Source organism: Eriocheir sinensis, chromosome 12, assembly GCF_024679095.1.
Source record: "Eriocheir sinensis breed Jianghai 21 chromosome 12, ASM2467909v1, whole genome shotgun sequence".
In the NCBI taxonomy this organism is placed as follows: Eukaryota; Metazoa; Arthropoda; class Malacostraca; order Decapoda; family Varunidae; genus Eriocheir; species Eriocheir sinensis.
The window spans coordinates 17,089,329-17,111,375 of record NC_066520.1 but is presented as its reverse complement, the minus strand read 5'-3'; the positions used below and the strand labels follow the sequence as shown (position 1 = coordinate 17,111,375).

Here is a 22,047-nt window from a genome sequence, read left to right as displayed (position 1 = left end):
GGTTAGTGTGTGCCATGGGTACGGGAAAAGGAGGAAGAGGAGAAATTTAGGAGTACGATAAAAGAAAACCAGAAAAAAGGGACGTGAAGGAAAATCGAGTTTGGGAAGAAAAAGACGAATAATTAGAAGAAACAAGAAAATGATAATGAGAAACAGGAGTAGTGTGTGACATAGGTATGGAGGTATGAGAGGAGGAGAAAGTTAAAAGTAAGAAAACAAAACAAAAAAATAAATAAAGGGATGTGAAGGAAAATGGAGTCTGGGAAGGAAAAAAAGAGATATCAAACGAAACAAGACAAAAACAATAAGAAGGAAAAACAAGAGGAACATGGCTATCAGATTAACACCAAAAAGGCAGAAAAAAATGCACGGGGAAAGTAGAACAACTGAGATACTGAGGATAGAACCGAGGAAAAATAGAACCACTGCGGAGGGGTGGGTGGGAGCGGATCAAGACGGGCAGGTGTGAAGTCTGGCAAAGTAGAACAGTGAGAAGGAAGGAAAGAAGGATAGAAGAGAGAAAGAGAAAGGGAATCAAACAAGAGAGGAAGGGAAACAGAAACTAAGCAAGCACGGAGGTACAGGGGAGACGGAAAGACAGGGAGAAAGAGGACGGTAAGGAGAGAGAAAGAGAATCATGCATGAGAGGGAGGGAAACAGAAACTAAGCAAACACACAGATAAAGGGGAGACAAAGGGAGACAGAGAAACAGAGAGGATCTATATAGGACCAACGCTAACAGACCGGAAGGAGGGTTGGAGGGGAGGTGTACAGGAGCGTTTGGGATTTTAATAATAAAGCAGCGTAAAGAGGATAGTTCAGAGGCGCCGCTCGGCCAAATACACACGGAACAGGCTATGGAATCTGCTCGGGGCTGTGGCCTTTGCGAAGAGGCGGCGTGGGAGGGGATGAGTGAAGAGGAGAGGCCACCACGAGTATGTTATGTAGCTGCTAGTGTCTCGGTATGCGGCAGAAGGGGAAAAGGTGAAGAGGGGAAATGATGAGACTAAAGAAGAATACTGAATTATATATGTGGCCTTTGTGAAGTGATTGCGTGGGAGGGGATGAGAGAAGATGATAGGCCACCACGAGTATGTTATGTAGCCGCTAGTGTCTCGGTACGCGGCAGCAGGGGAAAAGGTGAAGAGGGTAAAGGATGAGACTAAAGAATACTGAATGATATGTGTGACCTTTGCGAAGTGACTGCGTGGGAGGGGATGAGAGAAGATGAGAGGTCGCCACGAGAATGTTATGTAGCCGCTGCTGTCTCGGTATGCGGCAGAAGGGGAGAAGCTTAAGAGGGGAAAGGAAGAGACTTAAGAATACTGAATGATATGTGTGTCCTTTGAGAAGTGACTGCGTGGGAGGCGATGAGAGAAGATGGGAGAGGCTGCCACGAGTATGTTATGTAGCTGCTCGTGTCTCGGTATGCGGCAGAAGGGGAAAAGGTGAAGAGGGGAAAGGAAGAGACTAAAGGATACTGAATGATATGTGTGACCTTTGCGAAGTGGCTGGATGGGAGGGGATGAGAGAAGATGAGAGAGGCCGCCACGAGTGCTATGTAGGAGCTGCTGCCAAGGTATGAGGCAGAAGGGGGAAAAGGATAGAGGGGAAAGAAAGAGAATAAAGAGGAATACTGAATGATATGTGTGTTTTGAGTACTAATTGCGTTTCTTTCCCTAGGTTATTAATTTGCGTGGAATTAAATAAAACGGTGCGAAAAGAAAGTACGAGACGGCGCTCACTTAGGAAATGAGTGAAAATTGTTAACATTCTGTGTATCAAAGTCGCCGGTGATTTTAATTTGCGTGGGATCAAATATAAGAATGCGAAAGGAAAGTACGAGACGGCGTTCGCTTAGGAAATTAGTGAATATTGTCGAATTTCTTGATGATTAAAGTGGCATTGTTGGGAAGAACTGAGGAAGGGGGTTAATGAGAGGAAATTTAATAATTGGCGCGTAATTAATGAAACGATTTCAGATCAAAAGAAAACTCATTATCTCAAGTGTGCGTGTGTGTGTGTGTGTGTGTGTGCGTGTGTGTGTGTGTATATGTGTGTGTGTGTGTGTGTGTGTGTGTGTGTGTGTGTGTGTGTGTGTGTGTGTGTTGCCTCTAGACATGCGAATCACATTATGTTTACTCAGGCAAGCGCTTCTGTTAATGATGTAAAGTGTGGACAATCAACCTTTTTTTTTTTTACCCTAACAAGCGCGCGCAGGGGAGAGCGGTGTACTTCACCCAAATAATCAGAACTTTAGCGATAGCGTACTCATACAATTCCTGTTTTCCTGCGGCCGGCTGTCCATAAAGGCTGTTTGTTGGAGTGGAAACATTTGTCGGCACACTCGTCAGCACGCAACCGATAACATAATGCCCGGACGCTGGTTGGTTTTGCTCGTCACACAAAGTTTTCGACCACCTGTTTGCCCCGCGCGTGGAATGGAGAGTCGCCCATACAGCTTAGGAGGGGGAGGGGGGGGGGCGATTGCATGTGAATTAGCTTGTTTAGAGCCGACTTTTTTAATTAGTGAACTGAATTTGTTTGTTAATTGCATGCAAAAAATAACACGGCGCACGCTGGAATGATTACGCCGTTTAGAAATACATGAAGCGAAGCAGCAAAATGAATAATAACAATTCCGCGAAGCTACGTGTTTACATAGTGTTTTACTCACCGGAATGCACTTAAGAGTTATGGTTGATGAATCTTCGGCACTGAGTCAGTTTTTGCGAGTTGTTTCATGGTGAAGGAAGTTATCGTCAAGAAAATAAAGAATCTCCAGCAAATATTCACTTTTTTTGTTTGTTTCATGAAGAGAAAAGAATGTTGCCGTAAGGGAAATGAAGAGTGTAAAAGCTAAGCCAGAGAGTTACTCATTCTTACAAAGGTTAATCTTTAAATAAAAATGAAAAAACAAGCTTACGGAGATGTGAACAGTCTTGGAAGCGTTATAAAAAGAAGGTTGATGTTAGCTATTCCGGTGTTGGAGGTTTGATGTTTTATTATCACTATTATTATTTTATATCGCTTTATGGGAGCTTATGGAAATGTAGACACTCATTAAAGCGTTCTAAAAAGGAGGAAGTTAATGATAGCTATTAGTTTTGGAATTTGCTTTATAATCACATTCATATTCATTATCACCACTATCACCGCTTCTACTACTACGTTATGGAAGATAATGGAAATGTCGACACTCATTTAAGCGTTCTAAAAAGGGGGAAGTTAATGTTAGCTATTAAGTTTTGGAATTTGCTTTATCATCACTATCATTTCCATTATCATCACCATCATCACCACTACTATTAATACAACTATCACCATCTCTACTACCGCCACGTCCTTTAATAACTCCATCACCTTAACCAACTTTATCACTGTCAGCACTAACTACCATACTCCTCCATCTCCCTCGCTGCTTCTATAACGACGTTAACTCAGAACCTTCATCATCCACCGCCCCTACTGCCTCAAAAAACCTTGCTGGAAAATGTTGAAAAGAGGATAGACTGCTCCCCTCATCCGCCTCGCCATCCATCTCTCTTTGCAACTATTGACTGCTGTATTCGATCAATCATTCCTGCGTCGTGTTATTTCGTAGACAGAATAACAAGGTGAGGATAAAGATGGAATGAGGTTAGATGGTTTGGGTTTATATTTCGTTAGCTTGGTTTGGACGGTGTTTTGTTCCGTGATGTGTCAATGATCGATTTTTTTATTTTTTAAGTTTACCCTTACATATCGTAGACAGAATAACGAGGCGAAGATGAAGATGGAATAGGTTTAGATGTTTGTGTTTCGTTAGTCTGGTTTGTATAGTGTTATGTCTGCAATGGATCAATAATCGATTTTTTTTAGGTTTGCCCTTTAATAGCCGTTTTTGTCTTTGTTTAGAAGGAGATATATAGAGTTCGATGGACCTTTATTTTGTTTGTAATTTCTAGAGTTCTTTGTACTTTGCTTTATCTGACTTTAGCGAGGATGAGAAACTGAGAGAGATAGCAAAAATGGCACTTGAATTTTAGTTACTTTGTCAGGTCAACCACAGCAAAAATTTAGTGTAACCCTTTTTTTATCTTTTTTCTTACTTTTTTTTTGGGGTGGGTGGGGCGGGAGCGATACACCATGCACGCTCGTCAGTCCTCCATAATTAAGACGCACACTGATATTTCTTTCCCCCACACGGACTTTCCTTTCGACACACGTGAACATTATCAAAAACACACTCACGAATAAAGTCACAGAACTTCCCTGACTCGTTTGCGCCACATGCGTAGATGTACACTTTTTGCGTCCCTTCGCACAAATTTGTCTGCAGTGTTCATACTCGTTTTGCCTCGCACTAGACTCTATATTTTTTTCTCTTTTATAGTTTTTACTCGTGCGCACGGAGGCTCGTGTCGGAGTGGAAAAGGGTTCAAAGGGAAGCTCTCGGGCGGCGCTCCGGAGGGAAATAGTCAAAGAGGTGTCCGAAAATGACCCCGGGCGCTCCGAGGGTGTCCTGAGGCAGCGTGGCGCGTGAGGGTGGAAAATATGATACGTGTTGTGAGTCAGCTGGTTCTGTGTTGTATGTGTACGTGTGTAATGGTGCTAGTGGCCTGTGTTGCATCTTTACACTGACCCTGGACGCTCTGAGATTGTCCTGAGGTAGCGTGGCGGCGTGACGGTGGCAAATTTGCATGTTGAGAGTCGACTGACTTTTGTATTGTGTGTGTATGTGTGTAATGCTAGTGGTACTCTGTCTTGCATCTTTACACTGACGCAGATGCACGCCTAAGCACACACACTTGCTCTCTTTCTCTCTCTCATTTCATTTCGGATCGAACTCCTTTCATTTCACTCTGATTTCCTCGCCTGTCGCTCGCTCCACGCATTATTGGCTCCGGAGATTCCATTATTCGAGCTTTTAATACTCCCGGATTAGCGATTAGTGTTTTGGCAATAAAGTCTTTTCAAGTGCACTCTCGGTATTGTATTGCCTTTTTTCTCTTCTAATAAGCAATACCTCTCGTTTCCGCATCGCCTTTCCCAGCCCTGAAGGTCTCTTGTGACATGTCATTATCGTGTTGTCGAATTGGTATTCTTTTTTAGTTCGTTTAGTTTAGGGAGGTTAGAAGTGATGGGGGGAGGAGAGCTGCAGCGTCATGTATTTTAGGGTTACGTCTTATTGAGTGTCTGTCGCAGCCTGTTGATGACCCCGAAAGGATGGACACTTCTGCCTGGCTTGTGGCGGCACTCTGGGTGAGGGTAGAAGTGTTGTGCGCGTCGATGGTGTGTTTTTCTTCTCTTAACTGATGACTGATTCATCTGATATGTTTTTGCTCCACAACTTGTAAAAGTAAAGAAGGCTGTTCCAATAGCTTGACCAAGTATGTGCACAGGCTTATAGTGGTTATTCTCTTCCAAGCAAACAATGCAATATGCACAAGCAATTTCCCCGCGTGCTACACATTAATTAAGCGGACGAGGCCGCGGGCAAAATGAAAAACTTCAATTTTGTGGCTAATTACTTATATCCAAATTGTTATTCACCCGTGTTCGGAGGATTAATCTCTTAAATAAGCTAATCACGGGAGAACTTCAAAGTTGGCATTTTGATTAACTATATTTATGCAGCGAACTATTAACATAAGCTAAGGGTTCAGTAAATTGCTACGTAGAAATATAATGTTTTCCCAGGGTACACACGAGCCTCAGAGAGGATGAGCATCAGCGATTTATTGGTAACATTGATTTTTACCTGTTACAAGAACAGTATTTTCCCACTGAAATAAGCGCCTATTGATATTACATCTTAAATTTGTCCCCAGTTTCCTCGAAATGGGATCGTTTGATGAGGGTCAAGTTGATTTTAGGGCTTCGTGTTCAACAGTCCAGATGCAAAACTCGGCGCTTATAACAGTCTGAATATTAGTCAGTGACGAATGTTGTGGCTTATTGGCAACTGTTGTCATTCAAATTGCGTTGTTTATATTTATGATTTTGAATTTTGGAAACAAGATATTTAGGCTTCAGACCTGATGATGTGTGTGTGACGACAGTTCGAAAAGCAAACATTACACGTTTGTTGTAAATGTTGGTGGAGTAAACAGTCAACATTTGCAGCCACGCAGGGCGAAGGCCACTGCAAACGTTTCCTGCATAGCCTGACGGAACAGACGGCAAACGTTCCCTGTTTTTTCCTGATGGAATACATTGCAAACATTTCCTTTGAACGTTGATGTTTAAATAGCAAACGTTGACGTATGTGCCGGTGCTATCTGTATACAAAGCCGACGCTCACTATACAGGCCGGGAAGGCGCAGGGCAGCTCGTTCCATTCGTCACGCTGAGGGATTTCTGCTCGTATAACAATTGTACATTTTTCTCTGATCCGTACAATAGCAGATTCCACGCATATTTCTCCTCGCTAATTAGTAGGCGCACCTTGAATTTATGAAAGAAGCGCCGCTATTCACGGCACTGAACTGCGGGAGTTTTGAAGACGTGTTCACTCTTAAAGCGGCGGTGTTGCTGCACAGGGACACCTCGGCCAGGCTGCGCCACCTGACTTCCGTGGCGGCTGTTAGTGTGTGTTGTCCTAATTAAAGATGATATTAAAACAGATTGTACCCCTCTTTACTGTTATTTTTTTCCTTCCCCCTTTAGTCGTCTTGTTTATTCACGAGTGCCATACCTTTAAAAAAATAGTCTACCTATCAAAAATGTTCTGCCATTAGTTTCGCTGAACTGGTCGTAGTACATCCTCTCTCGCTACCATAAATATAATGCAAGACAGTTTTATCTCCGGCCGTTGTAGTTTTAACCCCAAACATATCCCCTGAATGCAAAATTGAGGTAGAAAATGTGGTGAAAGTACTCCCGACAAAGCATATATGTATTTCACCATCACGTGAGAGAGAGAGAGAGACAGAGAGAGAGAGAGGGGGGGGGGGGGCAAGGGCAAGGGAAGTGTGCCGAGGTGAGGGAGGTGGCGGTCTCACACACACGCACGTTCCACAGCCTTCCACAGCGCTGGGCCACGAGAGGAAGCAAGGATGGCGGGGAAAATGTAAAATATGATGCCAAAGAGAGAGAGAGAGAGAGAGAGAGAGAGAGAGAGAGAGAGAGAGAGAGAGAGAGAGAGAGAGAGAGAGAGAGAGAGAGAGAGAGAGAGAGAGAGAGAGAGAGAGAGAGAGAGAGAGAGAGAGAGAGAGAGAGAGAGAGGGGGGGGGGGAGAGGGATCGAGAGTTGCTTCTTTGTTGTTTCTCAGGAAGTGGTCCTAAGACTCGTAGGTCCGTTGTACGCTACGTGTCAGGAACCATTAAACTACAAAGGCGAAAGGTGCGTTGTCAAAATGAAAAGAAAAAAAACTCAGCCTCCGTCAGTTATGTAAATTTCAATCGTCAAACACCATCGAGTCGCAAGGTATCACGGGAACAGGGTCGGTATTCCCAGACTCCTGCACTTCTCCTGCCAACTATTCCTGAAGACTGTAAAGGAGATTAATCGGGTCCTCTTGAGCGTTCTTTGACGTTCAGGGTATAGAAGAAGGGTCAAACTACCACCAGGGCCATAAAAGTACCTCTGGAAGTACCCACAACCCCAACGAAAACCTTGTCAAATGTGAGTGTGTAATATAAGGCTTACAAAAGTACCTTTGGAAATATTCACAACCCCTAAGAAAACCCTGTCAAATGTGAGTGCTTATTGTTTTCATGAGTGCTATTTCACGTTCATGGTACTAAAGGGTCAAACTACCACCAGGGTGATTAATGTACCTCTGGAAATACCCACAACCCCTACAAAAACCCTGTCAAATGTGAGTCCGTAACGTAAATGTGTTTGAGAATAATTATTATGGTCCCAGGCTCGGCGGGGGTCGGGCGTGGCAGCGCGATGGCTCGTCTCGCGGACACACAGGACTCATTAACCGCCACGATACCGAATCAAGTTTTTATTACCCGATTACTTCCACGCAGTTAAGTACCCATTAGTCAGTAGAGAAATAACCGTAATCGTTTTCCTCATTACGTGTGCTGATTGATGATTAGCATTTAAATTGAAGTAAATAGCCAGTTCACCGTGACCATGCCAGTGACGGCTATCAGCGGCAGTAACTAGGCGTGAGGTCGCATCACTTCTAAAATGTTTAAACTTTGGTGCCTCTGATTTGCTGAGAAACATTTAAGTGTTCTACAACTGCTAAGAAACGATTGTCATGTTGGCAGCCCTGCGTGACGCCCTGTGGGGTTAGTCTCCTTCCACCCGCGGGTAAATACAGATCAGTGTCCTCTCAGCCAAGCTTTTTTGACTTGTTGACTGAGTATTCCCGTTAAGTTGTTGTCCTGCCACTTGTATGTCTTCCCAAGTGGTTTGTGGGCGCTTCATAAACAGTGTCGTGAGGTCTTCAGGGTGCTTGGATACTTTTCTTGCGTCACCGGACCAGTCGAAATGAAGTCTTGGTGTCCCTCAGCAATGGCGGCGGGCAGGGTGCAAATCGTGTTGCCACTGTACGCAGCTGCTGTCTTGACACGGATGGCCACAGAGGACGAGGTATTTTACATCCCACAGGAGGAGGATAAAGCATTTTGATTTCTCCATCACTATGAAAGACCTGCCTGAAGCATCATTCTGTGGTTACACTCATCAGCTGTTTCTCCAATTACCGGATACCCGACGATACTAAGAGGCAGCCACTATTATTAAGTAAAGTCCGCCACGGGAATTGATGCCGATGAAGCTTATACCACGTGTCCTTGTTGTTTGTTTGTCCTCCGCATAATGTTTTGATGTAGCTCAGCGCCCGGCGACACCTGAACACATTACTCAGAGGCGGTGAAGCAACGGTTCGATCGGGTTTCGATAACGTAATAACACGACCTGGATGCTGTGTGTGTGATGATGTTAATGTGACTGAATTTGCGTGTGTGTGTGTGTGTGTGTGTGTGTGTGTGTGTGTGTGTGTGTGTGTGTGTGTGTGTGTGTGTGTGTTTTTTACAGCAAAGGAGACAGCTCAAGGGCACAAAAAAGTAAACATTAATAAAAAAAAAAGCCCGCTACTCGCTGCTCCTAAAAAGAATCCAAAGAGGTGGCCGAAAGATAAGTCAGTTTCGGGAGGAGAGGTGTCCTGATACCCTCCTCTTGAAAGAGTTCAAGTACAGATGAAGGAAGATTGTTCCAGAGTTTACCAGCGTGAGGGATGAAAGAGTGAAGATGCTGGTTAACTCTTGCATAAGGGGTTTGGACAGTAGATGAGCATGAAGAAAGTCAGTGCAGGGCCAGGGAGGGGGGGAGCATGCAGTTAGCAAGTTCAGAAGAGCAGTCAGCGTGGAAATATCGAGAGAAGATAGAAAGAGAGAGAGAGAGAGACTATCAGTATGAGAGAGGAGAGCTGAGAGAGAGAGAGCTTAGTAAGAGATGAGAGAGAGAGAGAGAGAGAGAGAAAGAGAGAGGAGAGAGGAGAGAAGAAATAGAGTCAGAAAGGAAAGAGATAGAGAGAGAGAAGGAGAGAGAGAGAGAGAGAGAGAGAGATTTTGAAAATACTCAAAGCTTTTCACCAAATCATAAAATTTCACCAAGTTTTCAAAGAACGGCTAAGAGAAGTCCCAGAAGATAAGCTAGGAGATATAGAAAAGATGCTAGCGACACCAGTGAAAGATAGCATCAAGATACAAGAATCAGAGGTGAGGTGGAAAGGTGCTGGAAAAGGATCTTGATGATTGAAAAGTTTAAGTTAGATAAGAAAGTAAGTAGTAATAGGGGCGGTAGTTTGAGGGGATTGGAGCTCTCACCTTTCTTGGTGGTGTGTGTGCATAAACTCAGCAAGGAAAGAAGATGTTGGGCGGCAGTGACAAGAAGTTCCAACACCAGCCAGGGTGCAGGTGACAGGCCAGTTTTTTTTAAGGGAGGCACCCAACTCAGGGTCCATATAAGCTTCTGAGGATTGGCCAGAGAGAGAGAAAACATCATTTTTGAAGAATCTTTATAACAGGCATAAAGGAGTCAGAGGGAGATGAGAGGAGCCCAGAGAGAGTGGAGAGAAAAAGTTTGAGAGAAGAGTTCAGAGAGATAGATGAGAGTGTTGCCGTCAGGACTGAGGAGGAGAGAAAGATGAAGAAGTGAAGTTGGAGGAGATGAGAGTGGGAAGAGTTAGAGAAAGCATTATTACCGTGGAACAACCGCTATAATCAACCACCATTACAAACATTAACACCATTTCACTTAGCACTGCCATTAGATACTAGCAGTCCTTGCCCAAAACATCTTACAGTACTTCCACTATCGCTATTTTTATCACAGTTGCCATTAAAATCTCAAGTCCTTCCACAGTGCAGAGCTAAAAGGGAGAGAGAGCGAGAGCGAGAGCGAGAGAGAGAGAGAGAGAGAGAGAGAGAGAGAGAGAGAGAGAGAGAGAGAGAGAGAGAGAGAGAGAGAGAGAGAGAGAGAGAGAGAGAGAGAGAGAGAGAGAGAGAGAAAAGTGCTTCACCAACCAACCACCATCTCCCTACACAATCATTCTTTTCTGTGTTCCCGAGAGAGTCATCAGTGGGTGCCAATATCCAGTCGCATCTAATAATGGCCACATACGTCATGCCTCGAAACGGCGATACACTAGGCAATACACCATACATTACCCCCTCCCCCCTTATACACACTCATACACCCTCCCGCCTCCCATCGCCTCGCATCCCTCGGGCGGGCGCTTCTGACGGGCTTGTTATCACTTCTTCCTTCACCGCCCCTCAAGGACACAACGAATGGAAAGCAAAAAGGAGAAAAAAAAAGTGTGTGAAAGAAGGTATGGGGCCAGGAGTTATTCAGCATGATCATTTTTTCGTTTCTTTTAATGTAGTTCCTCCTTCACCGCCCTTCCCTTTCCCCCACCGCTCAAGAACACGCAACGATTGGAGAGTAAAAAGGAGATAAAAAGGGCGTGTTAAAGAATGCATAAGATGAGGAGTTATTCTGCATGCTAGTGTTCGTATCTTTTCTGTAGTTCCTCCTTCACCGCTCTTCCCTTTCCCCGTCCACTCAAGAACACGCAACGAATATAAAGCAAAAACGAGAAAAAAGTATGTAAATGAAGGTATTGGGTGAGGAGTTATTCTGCATGCTATTTTTCTCATCGTTTATATGTAGGTAACGATTAATAGAAAGATGCAAACACACGCATGCGAATTCCAGCAAGACTTAGTACATACCTTAACCTGAAAGCCATGCCGACTGAACGTACAGGAACCCAGAGGAAGCCGGTAATTTTGGTATTTTTATATAGTTAATGGATAGTAGAGAAATGCAAACACACACAAGCGAATTCCAGCAAGACTTAGTACATACCTTAACGTGAGAGCCATGCAGACCGAACGTACAGGAACTCAGAGGCATCGGTGACCTCCGTGTTTTAGTGCAGCTGAAGAGATGGACAGCTGAGTGGATTGCCCGGGTCTTTGTGGCTCTCTCGTCGGCGCAAGAGGCCATAAGACTTGCCGGTCGTTTATTCAGCAAACATGAGGAGAGGTTGCAGTCAAGACCAAGCGAGGGGGTGGATCTGCCCTCCAAACCCGTGCTCAAGAGGCGGGGGATCGGTGTCATTGCGTTGGCGTGTTCGAAGTAGTGCGTGGTCGAGGGTAGTGTTCTTTGTTGGTGTTGGAATGTCAATATGTATTCGGGTGTCAGTGTTTGCAGGACAGCCCGAATGTCAAACTATGCACCCTTATTACTTTATTGGATGTGTGTGTGTGTGTGTGTGTGTGTGTGTGTGTGTGTGTGTGTGTGTGTGTAAGATAGACAGATAGATAGATAGGCTGATATGTAAGTGCAAAAAGAGAGATGTATAAATAAAACGAGTATTTGACAAACATTAAATCAATTTCACAGAATTAGTCGGATCTTTCATCGAAGTATTTAAACAACTCTTTGAGGAACGCAGTGAAAATTGAGATTCACTGACAAGCTTTCCGCGTACCTGAGCGACGGATATGAGCACCGAGGCCACGCTCACCTATAACGTATGCCTCCATTTTTACCTTTACCTTAGGCCGTGATGTCCACAAAGAGTTGTTTTAATATTTTGATGAACGATCCGATTAATTTTGTGAGACTGATTTAATGTTTGTCAAATACTCGTTTTATTTATACATCTCTCTCTTTCTACCTACATATCTGCCTATCTATCTATCTGTCTATCTTACACACACACACACACACACACACACACACACACACACACACACACACACACACACACACACACACACACTAAAGTAATAACTGTGCATAGTCTTTCTTTCCTCTTTCTGTTCCTTTTCTTCTTTCTTTTCATTATCTTCCTCCCCTTCTCTTTTTCTTCTCTTATTTCTTTTCCCATTCTTCCTCTCCCCCTTTCTTTCCTTTCTCTTTCTTTTCTTCTCTTCTTCTCCCTCTTTCTTTTCCTTCTCTTCCTCTTTATTTTCCTCCTCTTCCTCCCCCTCTTTCATTTCCATCTTTTCATCATACTTTTCCTTCTCTTCCTCTTTCTCTTCCGCTTCCTCCTCCTCCTCCCTCTCCTTTCCTCCCCCTCCTCCCCCTCCCCTCCCTCTCCCCCTTCCCCTCCTTCACACCACCAGAAACAGCTGCCGTGTGGAGGTGACTGTGTGTTCATCAAGCATGTAACACCACCATAGTCCTTCTCTACAAAAATACGGACAGTATACGTCCCACTACCCGGCTCAGTGTTTTCGCAACTTTTTTTTTTCTCCTGTTTCCGCCGCTTCCGTTTGCCTAAGAGGGCCGTGGTTGGGGGGGAGGGCTAGGGGATTGGGGGGCTAGGGGGGGTAGATGGGGACGAGTTTTACTACTTTTCTGTCCTTCTCTTTTAATGGCGCTGAATGGCGTGGCGAGGGAAAGAAAGAAAAAGAGTATATATTTATGATTTCCGAAAGCACCCCGTTACCTGATGCTCTCCTCTCTCCCGTTTTCTTTGTGGGTCTTGTTGTATTATATTGTGCGTTTGTTTGTGTAATTGTATATCTTATTATTACTACTACTGCTACTGCTACTACAACTACTACTACTACTACTACTACTACTACTACTACTACTACTACCAAAATACTGCAAAGCCTGTAGTTTCTTTTGATCTTACTGTGTGTGTGTGTGTGTGTGTGTGTGTGTGTGCGTGTGTGTGTGTGCCGCTCTTTGGATGCTCTTTTCCATTCTCCATCGACTTTTTAGTAGTTTCTCTCTCTCTCTCTCTCTCTCTCTCTCTCGCCACTACGTTTTCATCCACCTATATTTTTTTTGTTCCTCTTCTTTCCATATTTTTTCCTCTTCCTCTTGCATCTCCTTCTGTGTTCTCTTCCAGTCCTTTGTTTAGTTTCCGAGTATTTTCAATTGTTTCTTCCCTTTAAGCCTCCTTCTACTCCTGCTATATCTTCTGTCTCTTTCCTTTACTGTTACAAACACACACACACACACACACACACACACACACACACACACACACATACACACGTAGAAGGCCTTTAGCATGATTACTTCAGTGGTTAAAAATGTACTTCTTTTTTTCCATATAGAGTTTTATCATCTTTATACATTCCCCATATTGGCTAGAGGAATGTGCCTGCAGACCTTTCACCAGCCATTGTTTCTGTCTTTAAATCTATGTCCTTTTATGTTTCGTTTTGTATTTACACTCACCACATAATTAGTTTTTGCCCCTTCAACTGCTTGCCATTTATTGAATCTAAATGTAAATGAATGCTCAATGTTGTTTTTTCCTATAGTTCTCGGGAGGATTAACTAACAGTCTAAGTAAATATATGTATAAATAATCTTTGCATGCATGGGAGTGTTGGAATCATCACCTCATTAGTGGGCTAGGTTATTAGTGTTGTCATGAGTGGTAGAATTGCGCAGATTAACGAATTAAGGAATATCCTCACGGCTATTTTTAATGTAAGATGCAAACCTCAAAAAACAGTGTGGGTAATAGCTGAATATTGAGTGCTATTGGTGCTTATATTCGTATGTGGTAGAACTGGGACGCATTATGTAATTTTTAATGGATTTTCCCATGGTAATATTCGCAAACATATGATGAGTTGCTGTTTGTTTTCCACCGCTTTTAATTTTCCACTTAGGAGCAGACGCTTCATGCAGACAAGGGAAAACTCTTTGATATTCTTTGTTTTAAGTCCTTAGATTTCAATTTAAATGCATTGATTGATATGTTAATGGACGTTTTTAATAATTTATATTAATTAAAATTACCTTTTTAAGCATGCAGTGTGCTTTCCGTTTATTTTCAGAATAGCAACGAACTGGCTCCCTGTGTTCCCCTTGGCGATGCTTGGTGAGTGTTCAATCTTTCTCGTGCATGCCCCTTATTTCTAGGAGACTTGAGTGGGGTATTAAAACCCCACACTTTTGTTTTTCACGTGTACACTGCCCGGCTTTTGGCGCTAGTGTGGTGGGGTCCCCTGCAGCAGTTTGGTCAGGTAGAGGAAGGTAGTATTGCGTCGCTTGCTCTCTCGTGGGGAAGTTTAAGGACGTGTTTGGTGGGTTTTGCTCCTGGAAAGTGTGTACGTACATATATGCGCGGGTGATCAGAGAAGTAGAAGAGTATGTGGAGCCCGAATGATTAAATGCTGAAATATGAAGAGTCAGAACTGGACATCAGCAGGCCGTGAGGGCAGCAGAAGCTGAACACTCCTTGTCTCTCAAGAGCCTCAAAGACAGTCAGCTGCGCCGTCTGCGACGAACCTGTGTATATTGTACAGGATATTTCAGGTAAAAACTTTGTAATCAAACAATTCGTGTTCACTTATAGTTGTAAATGCCAGTTAATAAAATATTTAACAATACATTGTATAGTCATTTTTAGTTTAACACGCAGAATAATTATCAAAGCATAAATAATTTCTAGTCACGTAACGTTCATAGACACTGATAATTTTATATTTATTGAGAAAATATTTCTCTAACTAAAATTATACCATTACGTTGTCGTGAGTGCGTGTGACTCTCAAGTCTTCAGCTTCAGTCATATCTACACCTCGATTACATTAGTGTAGTCATATAGTAAATCTTATGGTTTATATTTTTATAGTTGTACCTAAAGTATCACGTTTATTTAATTAGTAATTTTAACAGCCAAATAAACGAAAGTAAAAAAATAAATGTTTTAATATATCTTTTAAGATGAATGGATTATTTTTACAATCATTTTGTATTAAAAATATTATATTTTTACAGCACGCATATGCTTCCGTAAATTGGCCATAAAATAAATGTTCTGATGTAACGTTTTGCGCTTTGATCGCAATGTTATATTTTAAGCAGTTGTAACATATAGTGTGTATATAGTATTTAGTTATATCAGGCATTTTTAATGTGACCTAAGTGCTCCCCTCCTTGGCAGGCTCGTGGAGGACGTCACATTGCAGGCAGTGGTGGCCTGGCCCGGAACTTTCCTCGTTGACTTTTTAAGAAATACATCTCGAGGCGTGAGGGCGGCGCGGGGCTGCTCTTCCCGGCCCGAGAGTTTGTTTGTTGACGCAAGAATTCTGTTCGCCTCCCGCGCCGTGATGAGATGAGTCTTTTCATGCCTGATGTCCTACACAAGATTACTCCCCGGAACTTATCCAGTCTCTCCGCTGCGCATCTAATTAAATGTCTTTAGGATGTTTTCTCATTTACTTTTTCAATGCATGAATATATTCCATTCGAAAACATTTAGGAATATGAGTTGAGAAGGAGAGATGTATGGATAGATAGTTATATATGGATATATATATATATATATATATATATATATATATATATATATATATATATATATATATATATATATATATCTATATATATATATATATGGAGAGAGAGCAATCAAAAAATCAAATTATAGTATATGTATAAGTAGTGATTATAATTTGAAATATCTCTATCGAGTTGAGTCCTTTGAAAACCCCGGGAAAGTAAATTAACACCAGACCAAGGTTAACTATTTTAATTTCACGTTATTTAGGCTTCGGGAGCGTCAAAAGTACCAATTTCGCTGGTTTCCACTGCTTGGAGATGAGGTGGAAATTGCAGAGCTTTAGAGGCACGGGAAAATGACTGAATTTATATATGGAAAAAAAGATCTGAGGCTTTTTATTAATTTCATCGTTACCTGTTTTGCCACCATCACTTTGACTTGTATACGACTAATTAACTACTTTTAGTGTATTATTTTGGCTTTACATTTGTTTTGTGGTCCTGTACATCGTTTTCTACCTTTACAGAGAAAGTAATTAGCCAACTGCAGTGTCAATAAAGGCTTTTCTACTGATTTTTTTGTCTTTCCGTCAGTCTACAATAGAACAAGACTATCATCCCGGTTAAAAACAAAAACAAAAATGAGACGAACAAATTATCCGACATGATATTTCCGTCTCTGGTGCTTCCCACAAAACTCTGATGGTCGTTCGTCTTTTTCCGTTGATTTTACAATTGCAATTTCACAACGTTCCCGAGTCCTGGAAACAGACAAGTCCCGCTCGATGAGACACGAGGGATTGCGAGGCGCGGAGGGTTGTGTATTTACTGTTACCGGAACGAAGCTCAACTTAAATATCCGAAGAGAGAGAGAGGGAAAAAAATTGTCCGGTATATTATCTACAGCAGAGCACAAGAGGGTGATCACATTATTCTTGCTTTCATTAAATTGCCGATCATATACTCTTTTATATTTAGTACTTATCATTCACCTTGAAACCAACTCAGTCTTTATATCTTTTCGTCCTCTTCCTCAAGAATGATGTTCGGTCTGGGTATTCTGCTCCCGCGTGTTTGCTTTTAATTAAGTGTCTGTCTTTTTACTTGTGTTGTGTGTGGAGCCGCAGGTGGATGGCTGATTTGCTTCTTCAAGTGTGTCAGGAATTGGGGATTAAGAAGAACCGGTCTGAGTCTAATCGTTGGCAGTCCCAGTTGTCTGTCTGTGTACGAGTTTCGAATTTAGTGATGCGTCTATATACATCCCTATCGTGTCTATAAGTACTTGCGATTATGAATGCTATATTATGGAAAACAGAAAAAGGCTTGAACGATCTGGCCAAGATATAGGCAACGGAGCCTTCTCCACTGCCCTCTCACCCTGCAGTGTTGCCAGCCGTGCCTTAACACTGAGGAGGCGAACACGCGGGGCTGACAGGCAATTTACTCGTCAAGTTACCGAAAAGTCGAGGAAATGTTTTTGGATATAAGCCAAACGCTCTGAAAGATAAATGCCAATGGCCTGATGAAACCATCGCAACGAATGTGTTGCATTCACGGCTGTATGGGGAGAGAGACTCATATTTTCGAATTAGCAAAATAGAGGTTGTGACTAACGAAATAAAAATACGGTGATGTAGTTATAACTAACGTCTTGCTTGCTACAGTGTCGTGCGTTGAGCGACGACCAACCTGACGACAATGACGCGTGAAGAGTGTTCCCATTCTTGTCATGCCTCATTGCGTCTTCCCGCGAGAACGTAATCTGGGGATCATCTTTTTGTTCCCCATGTGCGGCTTTCTTGGAGTACTCTGTGGTCGGCCAAAGCATTGTTAGCGGCGCGGGGAAATTCCTTACAGTGGCTGAGGTGATACAACTTTTTGATATACGACCCTTCGCTTGGCCTGATCAGGGCTGCTTAAATACTCACTTTACCCACCAAACACACGAGAAGACGAGTCGTTTCATGTTGTGCCGGAAATAACAACATTTTACCGCAAGTTACTTTCATTTGTGAATGTAATATATTCTATTCATAAAAGTTTCTTAAATGAGTTGCCTGTATTTTTGCATTTGCATTTCATTTCGTGTAAGTTAATTACGCCAAAAAATTTACTGTTTGCACATTAGTCATCTGATAAAGCGTGGAGCAGGAGGAGCAGGAGGACGGTAAAGGCTATGGGGGGCCACGCTCATGACGATCAGTTCAGCTTGAATCTTTGTCGGGGGTGAGTGACCCGCCCCAGCGAGACGGGAATTGTTGGTTTCATCAGTCATCTGGATTCGCCTCTGGAAAATTGCGCAACTTTATCCATTTCTCTCTTTTCCTTTTTTTTTAGTTCCTGTTTTTCACAATGCTAATGATCTGCGAGTTGCAAATGGTATACGATTAACATGATTGGGGCTGGAATTGTGTTCTCCAAAGTTTTCTTTCCTACCGTATATATTTTCTCAACTTACTTCATTGGTTTCCCTATGATCTACAAAACTAAGACTATTATTTTAAGGGTATATCGATCAAATGATAATGAAACATATAAATAACAATATCATCAAGACTTGAGTAATAGACAGTAAATAATTTCGTAATTCAAAAACTTTCTATTCTTGGTCAATAAAGTCTGGGATATGATGAACGTGGCTGATTGTTGCCATGTTTATCCACGAGTCATTTGGGCCTATTATATATTTCCATAGGCCTATACGTATACAACAAACAAAATCAGAGGCCATGGTGTGCGTCACTTGAAGAAGCAGCAATTTCTAAGAGCCACGCCCTGTCCCACCACCACCATCACCACCACCACCACCGCCACAGCCCACCGCTATACTCAATACATTAGCTTTATGGCCCGTGAGGCGTCATTATTAGTCGTGTGATGGACTGGCCGGCTGAGGGTGGATGGTTCCCCCGAGGCGCGCCGTAGCTTGCTGGTGAAGGGAGGAAGAAGAGGCAACTAAATAGGCAGAGAGGAGGAGCAGGTTCAAAGGCTTGGGTCGGTATCCTTAGACGCTTCCTTCGCTTATCATTTCTCAAGGCCAAAAAAGAGGCGAAACGCGTCTCCATGAGTGTTTCTTTACATTCTTGGTGCAAAAACTTTGTCAAACTACCACCAGGGTCATAAAACTACCCATGGAAATGCCCACAAATCCTTCGAAAGCCTTGTTAAATGGACGTGTTGGGCGCCGAAAGGTTTAAAAAATATGACCCTTGGTGCGGGCGGGGAGGCAACACTGAACGGGAGGTGGCTGGGGAGGGTGACAACTTCAAGCTACTCACTATTGTATATATCCTTCCACCCTCTCCTCCGTCAGGTTGTTGCTGGAACTTTGCATTCTAGATTAGTAATTGATTACTTGACAGGAGTTTTGTAGTCGTAAACATATTCCTCCTATAAAAGAGTGGACCGAGTAACATTTTTCTAGGTGTGAATATATTTCGTCAACGCGCCAATCTCTAAACTAAGCCGACGAAGCAGTCATGCAAACAGAACGGTATTGTTTTTGGAGTTTAATTTGACTCCCTGTTTATCATGCAAGCACTTTTTTATATAACGAAATGGAAAAGATATTTGTCGTTTAAATATTCGCCTCTCCCCTTTATCTTTCCCTGATCATCCACAAGCTGCCACGACCACCACCACCACCATAAACCATCACTCTCCTCCACCTAATCTCTCGTCCTCCACCTGCCCACCTGATTGACTATGGTGAACACTTCGTTATTCGCCGGTCGAGGGATAAATGTTAATACGCGTTATGACACCCGATTATGCAGATGAGACCCATCCCCTCCCCCCCCTCCCTAAGCTTATTTCAGAACAAGGCCACGCTCCGAGTACAAAAAAAGTGAAAAATGTAATTATCCCTTGACGTGGGAGTCATTGTGATTCTTTTTATATCAGTGGCGGGAAGCATTAGTAGGCTGAATGAACTCGAAATGTGTTGTATGATGTTAACTTTCCTGTTCTTTCTAACGCAGTGGACGAAAGCGGTGATAATAGTAGGTTAGTGGATGTGTGTGTGTGTGTGTGTGTGTGTGTGTGTGTGTGTGTGTGTGTGTGTTTTGAGGAGTGGCTTGCTGTTGTTGTTGCTGGTAATGACACACGCTCTTTGTTGTTGTTCTATGTTGTGGTGGTGTTTTTTAGGGGGAATTTAAAGTGTTGTGGTGGTGTTTTTAGGGGGTGAATTTAAAATGTTGTGTTGGTTTTTTTTGGGGGGGGTTTAAAGTTTTTTTTTGGGGGGGGGTTAAAGTGTTGTGGTGGTGTTTTTTTTGGGGGGGTAAAATGTTGTGGGGGTGTTTTGGGGGATTTAAAATGTTGTGGTGGTGATTTTGGGGGGTTTAAAGTGTTTTTTTTTTTTGGGGGGGGGGTTAAAATGTTGTGGTGGTGTTTTTTGGGGGGGTTAAAGTGTTGTAATGGAGTCTTTTGTGTTATTAAACTCCTGCGGTGTTTTTTTTTGTGTGTGTGTGGTGTTGGCAAAAGTGCATAGCGTAATATATTGTCTGCTTACGTACGCCTCCAGTGAGTGAATCGTTGTTGCAGTGTTGTCGCTTGGAGGACGCCACGTTTTGACTATGAATGCTATCTTTAAAATTCAACTCATTAACCATCGGGACTGAAATGCTCATCAATGATTCTCCCTTTTTTAATCTCCTACCATTTTGACATTTTAATTTTCTAGGTTTTAAAATCAGAGAACACCTTTGCCATCTATATTTTCAACAAATTTTAATACACTCCAGTGCTGATTTGAATATTGAAACTATTGCAACTGATATCTGTCCTTGAATAGACGCATTTCTTAGGCTGGTATTGTAAGAAAGCTTCAGACATTTTGATTTTCCAGGTTTTAAAATCAGAGAACTCCTTTTCCATCTACATATTCAACAGATTTTAATACACGCCAGTAATGCTATGAATATTGAAATTATTGCAACTGATATCTGGCCTTGAATAGACGCATTTCTTAGGCTGGTATTATAAGATTCATCATGTGTGTCGACGCAGCACCGGCCTGGATTGTGTAAGCCAAATCATATTCTTCGCTTCTCATGTTACTGGCTCGACGCCTCGGCCACGGTGGACTGTTTATTCGTCATCGAGTGTCCTTTTGTGTTCCTGATTGACCGCCTTGTCCTGCCGCCCCGTCAGTCTTTCCTGGAATTCCGCTGCATGATGTGAACCTTGCTTGCGCTTCGATATTGTTGAAGAGAGGGTGTCAGGGAGGGTGAGGCTTCCCCCAACGCCTGCACGTACGTGAAAGCATAGGGGGGTGAGATACGATTGGGTACTTGTGATGCTGCGGTACTGAGGGCTCAAAAACATTAGCTATTCAAATTGCTTCAAAGGTACGGATGAAGGTGATGTTTCCCCCAACGCCTCCACGTCCGTAGGAATGTAAGCTTTATGAAATCGTTGTGGATACTTATGACGACGTAGTACTGAGGGATGGAACACAATAGTTGATTCGTAATATTTAGATAAGACAGGAGAACAATGGATTCCAGAGTAATGAACCAACAATTGAAGTAGAAGGAATTGATGATTGGGGTTGTTGTACGGGCAATCACACTGAGGCTGTTATACGTTACCTATGTGTACATATCTAAAACGCATCAATATTTAGAGATAAACAGCGTACTTAATAGCGTCATAGCAATCTACTGTTATAAGGTTCCGTGTAGACCTGATAATCGGACACTAATCGCAGATATTTCCTTTTGGGTTTACTATGGCAACGTCAGATAATTAAAAATGAAGTAGCTTTTTTTTATCATATCTAAACTTCGGACTCTAGAGGTGGATTGTATTTTCCTCCCAGTTTTCTTTCCCTGGATCATTTGTCGGAAGTCTGGGTCAGGTCACTCATTCGAAAGCCGAACCGAAATGGACTGTGATATTCCCAAGTCTCCCCGAAAAGAAAAATCACTTCGAATATCCGTGACTGACAGGGCGGCAGAGATTGAAGCTGAACAGACTAACCGAGCGGGCGGTGGGCGGCGGAGCGGGATATGAAGTGATGGAGGCGATCATCTTCATTTTATCCCACGAGGTGTTGAGTGCCAGCCAGGCTCTTCACGCCGCGTCAAACAGCTTATCACGAGGATGGGTTGGAATTTGGTGCGTCTCTAGTAACTATGATGCAGGGTGGTGAAAGAAGGTGGTGTATAGAGCAAGTAGTTAATGCAGGATGGCGAACGAGTGGAGTATGTATAGCAAGCGATTAATTGAGTTATTGTCTGTCCTTCTCTTTACCCCAGTGTGTGGATGACCAGTACGGTGATGGGTTGTGAATTCGTTGCGTCTGTATCAAGTACGATGCAG

General features: G+C 42.8%; 1 long non-coding RNA gene across 1 annotated transcript; it reads left to right on the top strand.

Annotated features, from left to right (window-relative positions):
- The first annotated feature begins 7,932 nt into the window (after positions 1 to 7,932).
- Positions 7,933 to 15,728, top strand: LOC126997510 (uncharacterized). The gene is made up of 3 exons (XR_007752165.1): positions 7,933 to 8,538; positions 14,274 to 14,317; positions 15,386 to 15,728. It is a non-coding gene; the product is annotated as an uncharacterized LOC126997510 (long non-coding RNA).
- The last annotated feature ends 6,319 nt before the right edge of the window (positions 15,729 to 22,047 follow it).